The sequence below is a fragment of the Leopardus geoffroyi genome, chromosome B3, assembly GCF_018350155.1.
Source record: "Leopardus geoffroyi isolate Oge1 chromosome B3, O.geoffroyi_Oge1_pat1.0, whole genome shotgun sequence".
Taxonomy (NCBI): Eukaryota; Metazoa; Chordata; class Mammalia; order Carnivora; family Felidae; genus Leopardus; species Leopardus geoffroyi.
In genome coordinates, this window is record NC_059337.1 from 14,013,472 (window position 1) to 14,030,127 (window position 16,656).

A 16,656-nucleotide genomic window follows, 5' to 3' on the forward strand; every position below is an offset into this window, starting at 1 on the left:
GAGTTTCTTGAACCAAGAATCGTTGGTCACACCTGCAGCATTTCATTCTAAGAAGCAATACTGGCAGAGGAAGAAAATTCTTCCTTTCTTTGGTTTTTCCCTTACATGTTTGAGTAAGGAATCATTAGAACAGTTGCTGGCATCCGGCATCCGTGTGTTGTGGTGTGTTGGAAAAAAAAAAAAAAAACCCTCCCTTTAAACGCAGATTTTAACCTTTCCACCTTGGCCTCTTACATTTTCTTTCCTTTTACTCAAAGCATTTAGGTAAATTAGGATGAGGTCCTTCCATAAAAATGCAAGGGGATCAGTTAAACTTTCATCTCTAATTTATTCGTGACGAAGTGAGGTCTTGCCTGGTCTTGCTGTCCATCATCCTGTCAGAACGACTTTCTCTCTCGTTGAGAAGGGAGACGGAAGGACAGGAAATCAGAGCGTGGGTTTTGCCAGTAATTGCTGCCAGGATAAAAATGCAGGCGTCTTCTTGCTTGGGGATGCGAATGGGGGCAAAAGTTTCAGAACACCAGAACTGGGACCGGAGGAGCATCTGCCTGTGTGGGAGCGTACAAATAAAAGCACGAATTATAAACATAAATATGTAGATATGACGAATGCATCAGATGTAAACACGTGGCTTCTAGAATCCACCTGTAAGACGCCTATCGATTCCATGCCTCTAAACCTATTCATCATCGTGGCGTAGGCACACCATCGTGTCAACGTACGAGTGGACGCAAAGCCTTTACAACAATGGAAAACACGCCCGAGTTAAATTTCCCACACCGTACCATTTCCAGCTCTGTTTTGTAGTTACAACTTCCCGCGAGCTTGCTAGTGTAGACTGTCCACTTTAATGATTCTTGCTCTCATGCATAAAGATGAAGCTCTCTGTTGCCCTGTGTGTGCAGGCAAACACGTGTGTGAGTCGCCCCCACCTTCTTGAACAGGGGCAAGTTCAAAAGATTTACTCCTCTTTTAAGAAGACCCTCGTTTTCTCTTTCAAATTTAACTGCGGTGTAACATGTGTAACGTTCTCTTAAAAGTTCCTCATCTTTCTTTTTTCCTTTTTAAATCATTTCCTGTGTTTTTTTTTTTCTTTTCTTTCTCCACTTCTGAATATATTTCACATTTGTAGGCTTGTGGGGAAGGAGCTCAGAGTCTTATAATGTGAAAGACCTTATTCTGGTTGATGAATAGGTTCCTCGGTTTTGCCATTCCCACCCCGGTATTCAAAAATTATCATCTTTTATACATGTGCGAAAGGGAGGGGGGTGGGATCTGGCATTAGTTCTTTTAGTCGTCAGGAAATTACAAAATGTACACTTGCAAAGTAAGCAATTTTTGCAGTCGGCCTGCACATCCATCTTTTTAATGAGCCTTGTTTATAACCTGACGCCATGTTTCTAGTCACCTACCCTGTTTACGTCTTTGGCCCCTTTAATTAAGAGAAGAACCAGTTAAAAGAAAGTAAGAAGAAATATTAATATGATCTGATTAATTCAGCTAGCAGGAGGTTATGGGGTACCAAGGTTATTATAACCTATAAAGGCAATGTGAATAAAGCTGTATTCATTTGTAATTTTATTAGGCGGAGCAAATTAGTGAGTCTGCATAGCAGTGACAAAAGACCCGTTCCTATTTTTCCTTACCCCCTACTGCAAGGGCCAGGTGCCCAAAGTTAGGCTCCATATTAGGCAAATGAGATCTGATACATCTCAGCTGCACATCTAATGAGAACCTCCAGAGCTGGTGCTGTGCTAATTTGGAAAGATTAGCTGGGATGTTTGTGTATGGCTGGTTAAAGTCCAATGAAATAAAAGGAAAGCACAGAGAAAAGGAAGCAAAACCAGCAAAGGGTTAAAGACCTGAAGACAACCGGCGGGGGGAAGGCCAGAGAGAATCGATCATGGGCAAACTATTAGAAACAAACTATCAGGGGCAGTTTGCGGGGTGAAGAGAAAATTCTGTTTTAAGAGAAACAACCACGGAACCAGTCTCTTTCTAATAGTAAAACGCAGTAAGGTCCACCCGCCGTGGGCTCCCCCTCGCCTTGAACCTTCCCACCCCAGCCCCTCTGACATCAGGAACCCAGCTTTTGTCCACTTTCGTGGAGTCAAAGAAAACTGCAGGGTTTATTTCCGGGAAGGATGTGGCAAGCCTTGATCAGTTATGGAGTGTTCAAAGGAGAGTAAGCCCTTGGATTGCCAGTAACTTGTTCTGCGAGGGTTCCACAAGAGGATCAGCCATTTGTGATAAATTTTAACTTGATAAACGAGCGTTGGCTTGCGATGGCAGTGAGGTACCTGACACCGAACATCACATGATCACGACTGAACCAACAGTTCTTGAAATTCGCTTTGATATACAAGTGCTTTGGATTGCAAGCATGTTTCTGGAAAGAATTACACTCTTAAACCAAGGTTTGATTGTAAAAGTAAGTAGGCATGGTGGGAGTCTTTAATACAAAGATCTCGGTATCCTTCCAGAGAGACATTCTCTTGGGCTGGTCTGTGGATTTTGAAAAGAGGCTTCATTCTTCCAAAATCCTGATTTGTTTGGGCCTCTGATGTATGAATTACAGTTTCCCTCATCTTGCTTTTATCTCATCAGTTTTTCTGAACTCGAATTTCAGAGTCACTGCCAATCTGGTATTTGTTCTGGCCTGACTTGGCATCTCCCGGTGATGGCTCCAACCCTTACCTGGCCTATGCCTGACTCGCTGTTACGACCTCAACCCTGAGAACGTGGAGTGTTCCCTTCCACCGCAGTCCAGAAAAAGGTTTTGATTCAGTTAGGGGTAAACTCTGTTATATCCTGAAAATTAAAATTGGTTGTGATAGTTCTTAGTCTGATGCATACCCTAGACATAGACTCCTAAAGGGCTCATCTGAGCTCTTAACCAACTCTGAGTCAGAAAATTCACCTTTTACATGTACATAGTTGTACTTTACTGGAATATCTCTGGAATACTATCTAAGCTAGTTACGTGTTTGCCTCTGAGAAGGTAACTAGGTGCATAGCGGCCAAGGTGGGTTAAGAGAATTTGTTCGTCATTTCGTACCTCCTAAATTGTGGACGTGAATATGTTCCCTATTTAAATCGAGATCTTTTCATGATTTTTTCAAAGTACAATCTTTCACCAAAAAAAGAAAAAAAAAAATTGCCTTTTAGAAGAAACAAAACAAGCAAGCAAAGGGAAAAAAAATAAGAGACAAATCAAGAATCAGACTCCTGATTATGGAGAACAAACTGATGGTTACCCAAGGGGAGGTGGTAGGGGGATGGGTGAAACAGGTTCGGGTTCAGGAGGACCCTAGTCACGATGAGCGCTGGGCGATGCCTGCAATTATCGAATCACTCTGTTATACAGCTGAAACGAACATAACACTGTATGTTAACTAATTTGAATCAAGATAAAAACTTCAAAAGAGAAAAGTAGCCTTTTCCCACTAGTACGGCATCCTATCGAGTGCACTCTTAGGAGAAGAAAAAAATCGTAAGTTGGATAATAGCAACAACAGAGTCCAAATAGGTCATTTCAGAAACCCAACGGAGAAACGAAGGACATTCATCTTGAACAGGCATTTCCATGGCCGAAATTATTTGAATGCTTTACACTATGTTCAAAACAAATATAAAATAAGTGAAAAAAATTAAATAATAAGAAGGAAACCCTCCCTGGTTGAGGAGAGAAACGACTTCTCAAGAAAATAAATCTTTTATTGGAAATAAATGAAAAGACAGAGCATTATATTGGACATAAGTGTTCTCTCACCTCCAAGTACAACATAAAGTAGGAGTCCTGAAAATGTGAAAAAAAAAAAACAAAAACAATCATGCAGTGATCTCTCTTTATGCAAAATGCACCTCTAAAGTTTTAAAAATACATATAACGGTTCATGTATACGAATGTGGGAGCAAATCCCACAGTGAACACATTTAAATACCTTCCAAACTCTTTGGGATTTTTCCTCCTGGGCGATACTCTCCTTTTTTTAAAATGGCTTTGGCCTGAAACAAAAAATTGCTTTGGCCTGTAAAGCCACCTTTTTGATAGAAAGTGTACGCGAAATTGTTACTATTTACATAACATTTAAATGGCCCCCTGGTTCTCCCCATCATCACTTTGCTTCCACTGGTCAGGTGAGAAATGGTTAAAAACATCTCCGGAACAGCAGAGCTGGTGCATCGCTTAGAAGAAGCTAATACTATCATAGTAGGGACTCAGGGAATATCTATTGAGTCAAATAAGTCAAATAAGTGTTCAAATGCATATCACACACAGCTTGGTAAGGTGACCTGTGGTTTTCAATCACAATCCATCTTTCTTTCATCACTGATGCCGCTGCCCTCACAACGTTTGGTTTATTCTGAGCGACAGGGGTTTAGCGCAGGTCCTCTGGTCAAAATCCAAGTTCTCTGGCTACATGCTGTGTGTCTTTGGGCAACTGGCTTAATCTCTCTTTGGCTTCGTCTCCTCATTTGTACGATGAAGGAAATAATGGTAGCCCTCAGCTCTTGGAGTTACTTCGAGGATTAAATGACTTAGTGCCTGCAAATCACTTCGAAAAGTATTTGACATATGGCAGTCCTTGATAAACGTCAGCTAGAGTTACCATTTTACCTTTTATTTTGGGTACAGCTTTTATAGCAGTCTCTCCCCAACTTGTGAAGCCCGTTGGAGACAGGGGCTGGCTTCTTCAGCTCCCTGGTACCTCTGTGCCTAGCACGAAAGCCCTACCTCAAAAGAGGGACTCGAGACATGCTGACATTTTCTACACTGCATGGGGGTAACAGTCATTGAAACGATCCTGCTTAGAACCCGTCTTTCCCTCTCCACTTAGTTCTTGGGTTTTCCCTCTTAGTCTTCTGTTTTCAACAGCCGCAATGGAGCAGCCAATAACTACCAGACAAGACCACGTGGAAGCTTGAGTGTTAAGTGCCATGTGTTACAATACTGATAAAATGTTGGCTTTATGTTAGTATCTGTGGGCTACAACAGGTTCCATGAACGTTGGTACCCTTACTCTCTCTCTCTCTCTTTCTCAAGAAAAAGATGCCGTTGTTGGTGTGCGAATCCTGGAAGGAGCCAAGATTTGGGAAAATTGTCTCTGCCACCTTCTAAGCTACTCTTCATATCAAGTAACACCCAACTCATGGGATTGGGACACGTTTTGGTGAGATAAAATATGTCAAATACCCAGTACTCCGTAAATGATAACTATTGTTACAATCCTCGTTTGCAGAAAAACTCACCTCAGAGGGTTCCCATAGGCATAAAAGACTTCAAGCAAACATCATTTGGTAATAGTTGCACTTGTCGTTGGTAATAGTGCTTTGATTGGAAGGGTTCTGAGTCGGAGCCCACACTCGGGGGAATGGGTCTGTCATCTGGAAGCAATTGTGCCTCGTGCCCTGTCCAGGAAGGGTCAGCACTGTCCTATGCTTTTTCCACATAGACAGCAAGGATCTTTCCAAAGATTCCAAGCCCCCTGGATTCTCTCGGAGATCTGATGAAGCCTCTGAACCTGTCTTAGAAGAAATGATTTTAAGTCAATAATGTAAAATGCACTTTAAAAGGCAGCCATTAAAGGGGTGCCTTGGTGGCTCAGTTGGTGAAGCATCCGACTTCGGCTCGGGTCACGATCTCACAGTTTGTGAGTTCGAGCCCCACGTCGGGCTCTGTGCTGACAGCTCAGAGCCTGGAGCCTGCTTCGGATTCTGTGTGTGTGTGTGTCTCTCTCTGCCCCTCCCCCGCTCTCTCTCTCTCTCTCTCTCTCTCAAAAAGAAATAAAACATAATAAAAAATTAAAAAAATAAAATACAATCATTAAAATGCTGGTAAGACCAACTCATAGTATCATAATATCATATGTGCTTCTTTATTAACGTAGTAAATAACAAGATCCAGTGACAGGCCTCATACCTACCATCCTGTTAAAGATGTGTGGAACAAACATGACAGTGTGATGGATCTGTGGCATATTTAATGTAATAGAATTGTATCCATCCCTTGGTGCAAAATCATACGTATTCATAATACCGTTACTATGTTTTATCCACATTCATAATGAAAGGGCATGCTGCATTTCAGTTAGAAATTGGTGAAAATAAAGATGCATCCATCCAATTTTGTCCATCCATTTTCATGGACCCCTTGCCCTGGAGCCCTAGATGATGAATCACTGTGCTAGAATCCCAACTTAAAACCCTAGTCTGAGACCTAGAAACTTCTTTTCACGTAATCAGCTTGGTATATACCGTGTTTCTCCAAGACCACCTCCCTGGTCGCCCTCCAGCACATACTCCTCCATCTAATGACATTTGTAAAGGCCTTCAGAGATCAAGTCTTAGACATTTTTGTGGACACGTTGAATTGTTCCTCCCACCTACACAGGCTGATATCATAATTATTATGGTTCTGTTTCTAGTGAGTTGGAGTATCTTGGTATAAATGTTATGATTTCTGAAAGTCAAGATTGAAGATAGATGCAAGAGAATTCAAACTAAGCTATGACAATATTTTAAGAAATGAAATGCTTTGAGAACAGTCATAAAACAGGAAGTGTCTTAAGACTTGGGAAACTTCAGACTCAGTTGTGCAGAGGGAAAAGAGCAAAATAGACTTTGGACAAGCGTGTAGACTGCGGGATAGTAATTCAACCTCAGCTTTACAGCTTTTTGACATGGACCCATATTCTTAGATAAAGGTTATAATTCATTCTCCTGGCTATGAAACAATTCTTCCCATGTTGGATTAAAAGCCCAGAGGGTATATATAGAGCTGGGTATATTGGGACAGAGTGATGTGTATCTCTAAAAAGGGAAACACAATTTAGATTAGGAACCTATTGTAAAGACAGGATACAGGTTTAATTTTTTTTTTATGTTTATTCATTTTTGAAAGACAGAGAGACAGAGCACAAACAGGGGTGGGCGGAGAGAGAGGGGGGGGACACAGAATCCTAAGCAGGCTCCAGGCTCTGAGCCATCAGCACAGAGCCCGATGCGGGGCTTGAACTCATGAACCGTGAGATCATGACCTGAGCCGAAGTCAGACACTCGACCGACTGAGCCACCCAGGCACCCTGACAGGATACAGGTTTAAATTGGTGATTTATGTATTTACAAATATTGTGCATGTTATTGACTCCCCATGAAAGTAACAAGTCCAAAGGGATAGTTAAAGTAAAACCTTACTCATCGCTCATATCTTAATGGTGACTGAGAGGGAGAACGCAAGATGAAGTCTCCCAAATCTGACCTTTCAAAGGCAGACACGGTGTGGCTCTTCATTGCTTGTTTACATTTGCGATAGTAAAAAGATTAATTGATTGTTCAATAAATTATCACTTTGCAGATGGGGTTAGTCTCTTAAACAAACCACCAATCACCTTGTTAACACATAGATATAAATAAATCGCTTTCAATAGAATGAAAATTATCCCCTATGTAGGTGTGGCAATTAGATTATTGATTTCAGGTAAATGTCTAATTAATTATGCAATAGGCTTCATTTCTTCTGTTAATTAAACTCCTGCTCTTTTAAGTCAATAAACTGTAGCCTCAGGAGAAATGAGAAGTTTCCCATTTGAAGAGTCCAGGCACTACCCCCCCCCCAAGTGGGGCAGAATATGGAACCCTTCCTTTTCCTTCAACACAAAGACCCATATGGGGACGAACTTTTAAGAGTAAATTGTATTTCCAGTTCATTCATTGTCTATTTCTAGAATCCAGATTAAATAGAAATCCGAAAAGAAATACTGAATTTGAAGGGAAGCCACTACCCTGTCTTTTGTCAGATTCTACCTAACAGAAATTAAACTGTCTCTGTCTGATTTGGTTTTACAGAGACCAGCTCTAACCTACCTTTACACAGTCTCCACCCAAGGTTCAACTCCCGAAATCATGTTATCCTCATTTCAGTGTTGATCATTCACATGATCTAGCCGGGAGAAAAGACTATTTTTAGGATTGTCCTGGGATCAGAGCCTAAATGCAACTCATGTCCTCACCAACATGCCTTGTCCTATTCTTTACCTTGGACCCAAGAGTGATCCATAAACGACTTGTTTTTTCTGTTCTACTTGGGAGTTGACTAGTTGTTTTCTCTTCTCTTTTTGGGTATGTGAGGGGTGGGCTGAGGGGTGGAAGGTGGGGGCTGTAGCTGCTTTGCCTCACACCTGGAATCTGAACTTGGCTATCCCTCTCACTCTGATTTCATAACTTGATAAGGCTTCTGACCCTTTGATTGACTCCAGGTTTTGCTTTTCCTACCCTGGCCTCAGTGCCAAGGTCTCACACATGTCCTCTCTTGTAAATCTAATGTTTTGTACATAGTAGAGGCACAATATTAATCCAGTAAATGAATGGAAGGGTGGGGGCCACATTGTGTATTTGTGAAAAGCCCTGGGTAAATTCAGTTCTGGAGAGTCTCTAGCTTCCAGACAGCAATGAACTGATTCTTTTCTTCTTTTATGCATTGACCTAAGGATAGTCCACAAAATTAAAAATTACAGTGATAGTCATGAATATTTATTGAGTGCTTACTATGTTTCAGACATCATTCTAAGATAAATGGCATCCATTATGTCATTTAATCCTCAAAGAACACTTTCAATACCCACTTTATTATCTTCATTTTACAGAAAGAGAACATGAGGCATAGAACCCAATGTCACAGAGTAAGTGTTGGAATGAGGTTTTAAACTCAGGAAATATGACTACAGATTCTGTGCTTTTAACACCTACCCCGCCACCAGTGATCACTCATAGGCTAAATGAGTGACCAGAACCAAAGGATCAATAGTGTATCAAACCGGTCCTCTTGGGCGCCTGGGTGGCTCAGTCAGTTAAGTGGCCAACTCTTGATCTTGGCTTCGGTCATGACCTCACAGTTCTTGAGTTTGAGCCCCACGTTGTGCTCTGCACTGACAGCATCCAGCCTGCTTGGGATTCTTTCTCCCTCTCTCTCTCCCCCTACCCTACTCGTGCCCTCTCTCACGCTCTCTCCCTCTCTCAAAATAAATAAACTTAAATTAAAAAGAAAAAAAAACAACAACTGGTCCACTTGACCTGAAAACTTTTTGGCAAGAATGATAGCTCATATTTAGTAAGACCTTAATTCATTTTATTCATCCCGCAGTGAACATGCAGACCGCCATATTCTCAATGAAATCTCCATCAAGAAGGGGTTGACATTCTATGAGGCCGGCCAGGTGCTGGACAGAGGAACACTTCCCACTAATGGTTTTAGCACTAGAAACGTGGATAACACATAAATAGAAAGCATTTTCTCCTGACCAAAATGCTTGCCCAGAGCGTAGAAGTAGCCACAGAGGAACTACACACTATGTTTTCATGTGAATGTTGCCCAATGAGTTTACAGTAAGCCTGGACGTGGTCCTACTGACCACAGAATGACTTTCGCTACTTCTTGAGAACCTGGATATTTCCTTGTATGGCAAGAGCTATAATTAGCTGAGGACTCCTAAACTGTACTTGTTAAAAATAATCCCCATTCAAGAAACCTGGTGAAAGTTGTGCTGGTGTTTGCATGAAGCCTGTTATACATAATTTTCTGAAGCTGTTTTCAATCATGCAAATGATTTTTTCCTTTGCAATATGCTAATGCAATCTGATTTATTTCAGTTGTAAAAGTTAATTACAATGTGTTTGTGAGTCCCTAAAGATGATGTATTAAATGTTTATAACCGGGATTATTAAAATGTCCTGTCTCGATTACAGAGCTTCTCTTTCAAACACTAGAACTAATTGTAGCCTTAAATCACAACAACCTCACTGTTAAAATTAACACAAGGGCAACATTGCATAATTTTAATTAATTTTAATTTGGCCAAAGCAAATTAATTTTTGTTTTCTAGAAGGACAGCTACACTCTTTTGTAGCCTGCTTCCACTGAGTATGGAGTTCATAAACTTCTTTTCTTCTGAGCATCTTCATTATCTTTGTTTATATTTTGGTTCCGATTTGCATATCTGGTTCTCTCTGGAGATAGAGGGTGGGAGGGAAAGGAAACCACAGTGGAATGTATACACTTCTGTGGTCAGGGAGACACATTTTTGTCTGTGAGTTTCATCATCTTCGTGGTCCAAGTCTTTACCAACAATAACATTCAGAACTCAGACTTCTATGCTTATTAGCACCCATTAAAAAGCTGCCAACACCTCTTTCAAAGTTGGCAAAACAATTTCCTAGCAAGTACCTGCTTAGAAGACATCAGGTCCAGATTCTTTCCTCCTTTTGCTTGTGCCTAACATGTGACTGCCCAAACTGATTATTTCATATGCATAACTAATACTTCCGTTGTTGTATCCACTGTTTTATCAGGGTGTGCTAGACTTAAACAACAGTAACAAACAGGATAAAATTCTATTTATTCCTAAAACTGATCCTTCCCAGGAAAGCTTCACCTCCAATCTCCATTTCTCTGAATATCATGGTCATTCTCTGCATTCAGAGGAAAGCTGTTTTAAAATTAGCCACAGCCGTGATAAAAAAAAACAAAAAGAAAAAAGAAAAAAGAAAAAAAAAGAAAAAATATCTTAGAAAGTCAACATAGCCCCCTGAAATCTAATGTTTTTATTTTCATTTTCTTTATTTTTGAAGGAGAGAGAGAGAGAGTATGAGCGGGGGGAGGAACAGAGAGAGAGAGAGGGAGACACAGAATTCAAAGCAGGCTCCAGGCTCTAAGCTGTCAGCACAGAGCCCGATGTGGGGCTCGAACTCACGAACTGTGAGATCATGACCTGAGCTGAAGTCGATTGCTTAACTGACTAAGCCACCCAGGGGCCCCCCTGAGATCTAAAAAAAAAAAAATCACAAAAAAAACCAAAAAAATCTGTGACAAGTACTGTGTTAGATTACAGTGCTTTATCTAGCTGACCATAAGTTCTAAATGTTGTAAAGAACTGAATAAATCATATATTTCAACTCACATGTAGATATTTTGGGATGACGTGCGTTCCTGCTTTTGCCAATCATCTAAAGTTTAACCTGCTTGTCTACATTTATAAGCGTTCCTTATGCACTTGATAAACTAAAATCTTAGAAGCAATCTCAGTTTATGGCCAGAAACCATAATCATAGCCAAAATGCTGCGTGAGTTTAAAAAGTAAAGTCTAAGCATATCAAATAATTCTTTGTGCAAGCCAACACGTTGTCTTTAAGAGTAAAAGTGGACACTGCTGATTAATTGCATGAGAAAAAATTTGCTTAAGACTGGAATCTCCTGGGAAAAATGGAAGATTCGCTCACCTTCCACACTGGGAAATGACTTTGATGACTTTCTAGTTGTATATTTCCCACATTCCTTCTGTCTGTTCCTTTGTTACAAAGGTGGGTCTCTGGCAAGCACATCTTAATAGCATGATTCCATCCTGATTAGAGTTGACTGGATGGATATGGATATTTGATTGCATGAGATCTACGGAACTTTGCCTTAAGTGGAGTCAGGCATGAGATATTTGGGTTAAACTCTGGATGCGGCTAAATCAGTATTAAGCAAAACTGAGGGATGTGGGCAATTCCTTTTCGGTCCATGTTGTGGATGCATTTAATAGATAATAAAAATGTACATTTGGGCCACAGATCAGGTCGAAGCATATATATGACAAGTTTCATTTTTTTGACTAAGGGAAATTACCGCTGGGTAAACAGGTAAATGCTGTATATAGAATTATGAAAGGAAATTTAAAGTTCTTGCCTGGTTAAAAAAAAGTGACACGACTCAAGTTACCATAATGGCAACCTACACATAATCAGTACGAAAGGTTTTTGGGTCAAATTCAAGGACTTTTAAAACAAATCTAACAGAAAACATGTCTTGGATTGAAGAATGCGTTTTTTTTTAAAAATTGTGAATTTGTCAATTAGTAAATTCCATTTTGATCTTGAGTGGAATGTGCGCTGATAACAGAGTAAAAGCATATTATTTCTTATAAGTGAATGTTTGCAGAGAACATTAGGGCCTTTTTGAAATTCTTTCTGCTCCTAAAATTATATTGGTGAGAGGGAGAAGGGACGAATTGTATTGGTGATCTGAGTAGCTGTATTTATATATGAATGTTTCTTAGGCTTATGTACTCTGTGAGGTCAGGGAAATTATTTTATTCACCTTTGTGTCTCCAAGTTCTTAACATAATTCTAACTACATATTCACTATTGAATGTACTGGTATAAACAGAAACGACCGAGGAGATTTGGTATAGGCTAAAAACAAAATTAGACCAGACCCTCAATATTCACATTCCCACCCTTAAGGCAATCAAATAAATACAAATAAAATAAATCTTAGAGCCTTAACCCACTCCCTAGAAACTCTTGGCTTATAATTGGGGAGGTTTCTCTGATACTCTGAAATGCAAAGAAATTCCATCAATGAGAATTAGTATGAATGAGAGTAACAGAAGACACTCAGGCTCATGATAAAGCCTCGGGAAACAACCTCATCGCCTCCTTTTTTTAATATCTAGATTTTATCATTCGTTCTGGGAATTATGCTGTGGGCAGGAAGCATAAGTAAAAAGGTATGTTTATAACCTATCAATTTTGGTTGTTGTTTTTTTTTTTTTTTTTTTTACTGTATTTTACGGTGCAGGGTTTTTTTTTTTTTTCCTCCTAAACCTACACTTCACAACGTGCATACGATACTTGAAGAGGGCATCCATTGTCAAGTGCTGAAAGGATTTGTTCACTAACTTTACAGATCGCACTCCCTGGCATCTGTGTGCCAAATGGTTAATGGTTGCCACTTCGTAAGAAGCCTCAGCCTGTTATTGACGGAGTCTCTTTCGCTCTCTCTAGTGAAAGGACACTGGTAAGAAGAATGAACATACTTCTTAATGCAGACACCCATGGGCTAGAGAAATAAATCTCACTTTGGCTACATATGCCAATGATGAGACTGCATTCTTCAAGCGCTGTCAGGTTATCGACTTTCATCCCAGGGTTTGTGGAAGACTACAGATTTAGACATGGGGGCTTGTACAGTGACAGAGGAAGGGATCCCGAGACCACAGGCTTCGTCTTATCCCGGAAAAAACTGCTCTATGAGAAGATGTCTCCTTAGAAAGAAATGCATTTTGTTAGATGAGGCAGAGAGTTTTCCTGATGGGGTCTGATAATGGCTGTCAAAAGTTTATGATTGAGTCTTGAATCTGAAGTGTTAATGCACTGATTAACTGTATACTGCCCAGACGACAGCCACTGGCCAAGACGGCCAGAAATCGCGTCCGGTCACATCCTCCGCTGGCGTTCTTTTGAGATACGAATAGAAATGGCCACTTCTCTTTTAGCCCTTGGAGTGTCCTATAGGCAAATTAAAAACAAATTTTATTGGGGCACCTGGCTGGCTCAGTTGGGAGAGCATACAGCTCTTGATCCTGGGGTCGTGAGTTTGAACCTTAAGTTGGGTGCAGAGATGACTTAAACAGATAAAAACCTTAAAAAGATAAATAAGTTTTCTTAAAAAGCCAATTGTTTTCTCTACACCAATAATGAATAATTGGAATATGAAATATGAAATTCAGTACTATTTACATTAACACCAAAAAGTCAAATGCTTAGGTCCAAATGTAATAAAATATTTACAAGACCTATATGAGGAAAACTGTGAACCTCAGATGAAATAATGGAGAGGTATTTCATGTTCATGAATGCTAGAAGACTCAATATAGTTAAGATGTCAGTTCTTCCCAGCATAATCTGTAGATTCAGTGCAGTCCAGAGAAAACTCCCAGAAACTTTTTTGGTAAATACCAACAAAGCGATTCTAAAGTTGCTGTAGAGAGGCAAAGACCCCAGAATATCCGACACAATATTAAAGGAGAAGGGGTGCCTGGGTGGTTCAGTCGGTTGAGTGTCCCGCTCTTGATTTCAGCTCAGGTCATGATCCCAGGGTCAGGGGATCGAACCCTGCATTGATTGGGCTCCATGCCCAGCATGGAGCCTGCTTGAGATTCTCTCTCTCTCTCGCCCATATATATATATATATATATATATATATATATATATATATATATACATATAGGTACATGTATGTATTCTTCTCCATATATGTGTGTGTATATGTATATATATATATGGAGAAGAATACATATATGTACATATATTTATATGTATATACATACATATATGTGTGTGTATATACATATATATATGTACACACACATATACACACATACACACACACACACACATATATATATATATATATGGAGAAGAATATTTGGAAGACTGACACTATCTGACTTTAGGACTTACTATAAATTAAGACAGTATGGCACATATATATATATATATATATATATATATATGTACATATATGTATTCTTCTCCATATATGTGTGTGTGTATATATATATATATATATGGAGAAGAATACATATATGTACATATATTTATATGTATATACATACATATATATGTGTGTGTATATACATATATATATACACATATACACACACACACACATATATATGGAGAAGAATATTTGGACGACTGACACTATCTGACTTTAGGACTTACTATAAATTAAGACAGTATGGCATTAAAAAAAAGAATAGAAACATAGGTCAGTGGAACAGAATGGAGAGCCCAGATACAGACCCAGGTAAATCTACTCAACTGATCTTTGACACAGAGGCAATAGTAATTCAATGGAGAAAAGGATCATTGTTGCAGCAAGTGAAACTGGAACAACATTCACATTCAAAAAAAAGAAAGAAAAGAAAAGAAAATGAAAATGAAACACGACACACCTTACATCTTTCCCCCAAATCCGCTCATAATGGATCCCATACCTAAATGTAAAATGCAAAGCTACAGAACTCCTAGAAGACAACACAGGAGAGAACCTATATCTGACTCTGACTTGACGATGAGTTTTTGGATACAACACCAAAAGAATAAGGCATGAAAGAAAAATTGTTAAGTTCTACTTCATTGAAATTAAAAACTTGGGCTCTGCGAAAGACACTCTTAAGTAAACGGAAAGACAAAGACAAACCACAGACTGAGAGAAAATCTTTGCAAAACCCTTATCTGATAAAAGACTGGTAACAAAATAGACAAAGAGCCTTCAAAATTCAGCAATAAGAAAATAAGGAATTCAATCTTAAAATTGGGCAAAAGAGCTGAACAGATACCCATCAAAGAAGATAATACAAATGGTAAATAAACATAAGAACAGATGATCCGTGTCATATGTCATAAGGGGTTTCCCAATTAAAAATAATGAGATACTGTTGTTTCCTATTAAAATGAATAAAATCCAAAATACTGACCACACTGAATGATGTAAGGATGTAGAACAACAAAAATCTTCATTCATTGCCGGTTATGATACAAAACGATACAACCACTTTGGAAGGCTGCCTGGTAGTTTCTTACAAAACGAAGCCAGCCTGCTTTTACCACATAATCCCGCACGTGCTCCTTGGTATGCGCACGAATGACGTGAAAACGTAGGTCCACACGAAACTCTGCACATGCATACTTAAATGAGATTTATTCGTAATTGACAAAACTTGGGAGCAACCAAGATGTCCTTCAGTATGGGAATGGACGAATGAACGGTAGTATATCCATAGAATGCAGTATTATTTGATTGGTAAAAGAAACGAGCTATCAAGTCACGCGAAAAGGCATGAACTAAGATTGCAAGTATATTGCTAAGTGAAGGGAGCCAATCTGGAAAGGCTACACGCTGTACGATTCCAGTGCCTGTGGAATAGACAAAACTGGAGACAGTTGCCTGAAGTTCAGGGGGAGCTAGGGGTGGGTGGTTAGGTGGAGAAGAGAGAATTTTTAGGTCAGTGAAAATAACTTTGTATGATAATAAGAATACGGACCTGTGTCATTATGCATTTGTCAAAGCCATGAAATGGAAGACACAAAGGGCAAACCTTCAAGTGTGGACTTTAGTTACTATTGTATGAATATTAATTAATGTAATGCATTACGCTAATATAAGAGGTAAATAAAAGAGGAAGCTGGGCCGGGGGTGGGCTGGGGTGGGGGGAAGAGCTTCGTGGCAATTCTCTGCGGGGTCTCATCAGTTTTTCAGTAATAATGTAAATGGTAATATATTAATTTCCAACAAATAAAAATCATAATAAATAAATGTCATCTGCTGTTTATAAGAGCTCTTCCTGGGGCGCCTGGTTGGCTCAGTCGGTTGAGCGTCCGACTTCGGCTCAGGTCATGATCTCGCGGTTCGTGAGTTCAAGCCCCGCGTCGGGCTCTGTGCTGACAGCTGAGGGCCTGGATCCTGCTTTGGATTCTGTCTCCCTCTCTCTCTGCCCCTCCCATGCTCATGCTCTGTCTTTCTGTGTCTCAAAAATAAGTAAACATTAAAAAAAATTATGAGCTTTTCCTAACATGGTGTAGAGACAGTTCCTTCGTCTGTCCAAACGAAGCCCTGTCTACTTGGTTTAAGCAGCATAAGCTTAAAATCAAAGACTATCAAATTGGAAGCACCTTTTGAATTTGGGGCTCGGAGAAGGTTCTAGTGTTCATAGCTTTGATGGAGTCTGCTTTTGGTGGCCTTGAACTTAGATTACATTATCACCAAATATTGAGTGTGCTTTAAAAAATTTAAAAAAAAATTTTTTTTAACGTTTATTTATTTTGAGACAC

General features: G+C 39.6%; 1 long non-coding RNA gene across 1 annotated transcript in view; it reads left to right on the forward strand.

Annotated features, from left to right (window-relative positions):
- LOC123582530 overlaps positions 1 to 16,656 on the forward strand; it is a 42,646-nt gene that overhangs the window by 4,972 nt on the left and 21,018 nt on the right. Inside the window, exon 3 of the long non-coding RNA XR_006704430.1 lies at positions 5,048 to 5,174. This is a non-coding gene — a long non-coding RNA (uncharacterized LOC123582530). The remainder of the gene's footprint in view (positions 1 to 5,047; positions 5,175 to 16,656) is intronic.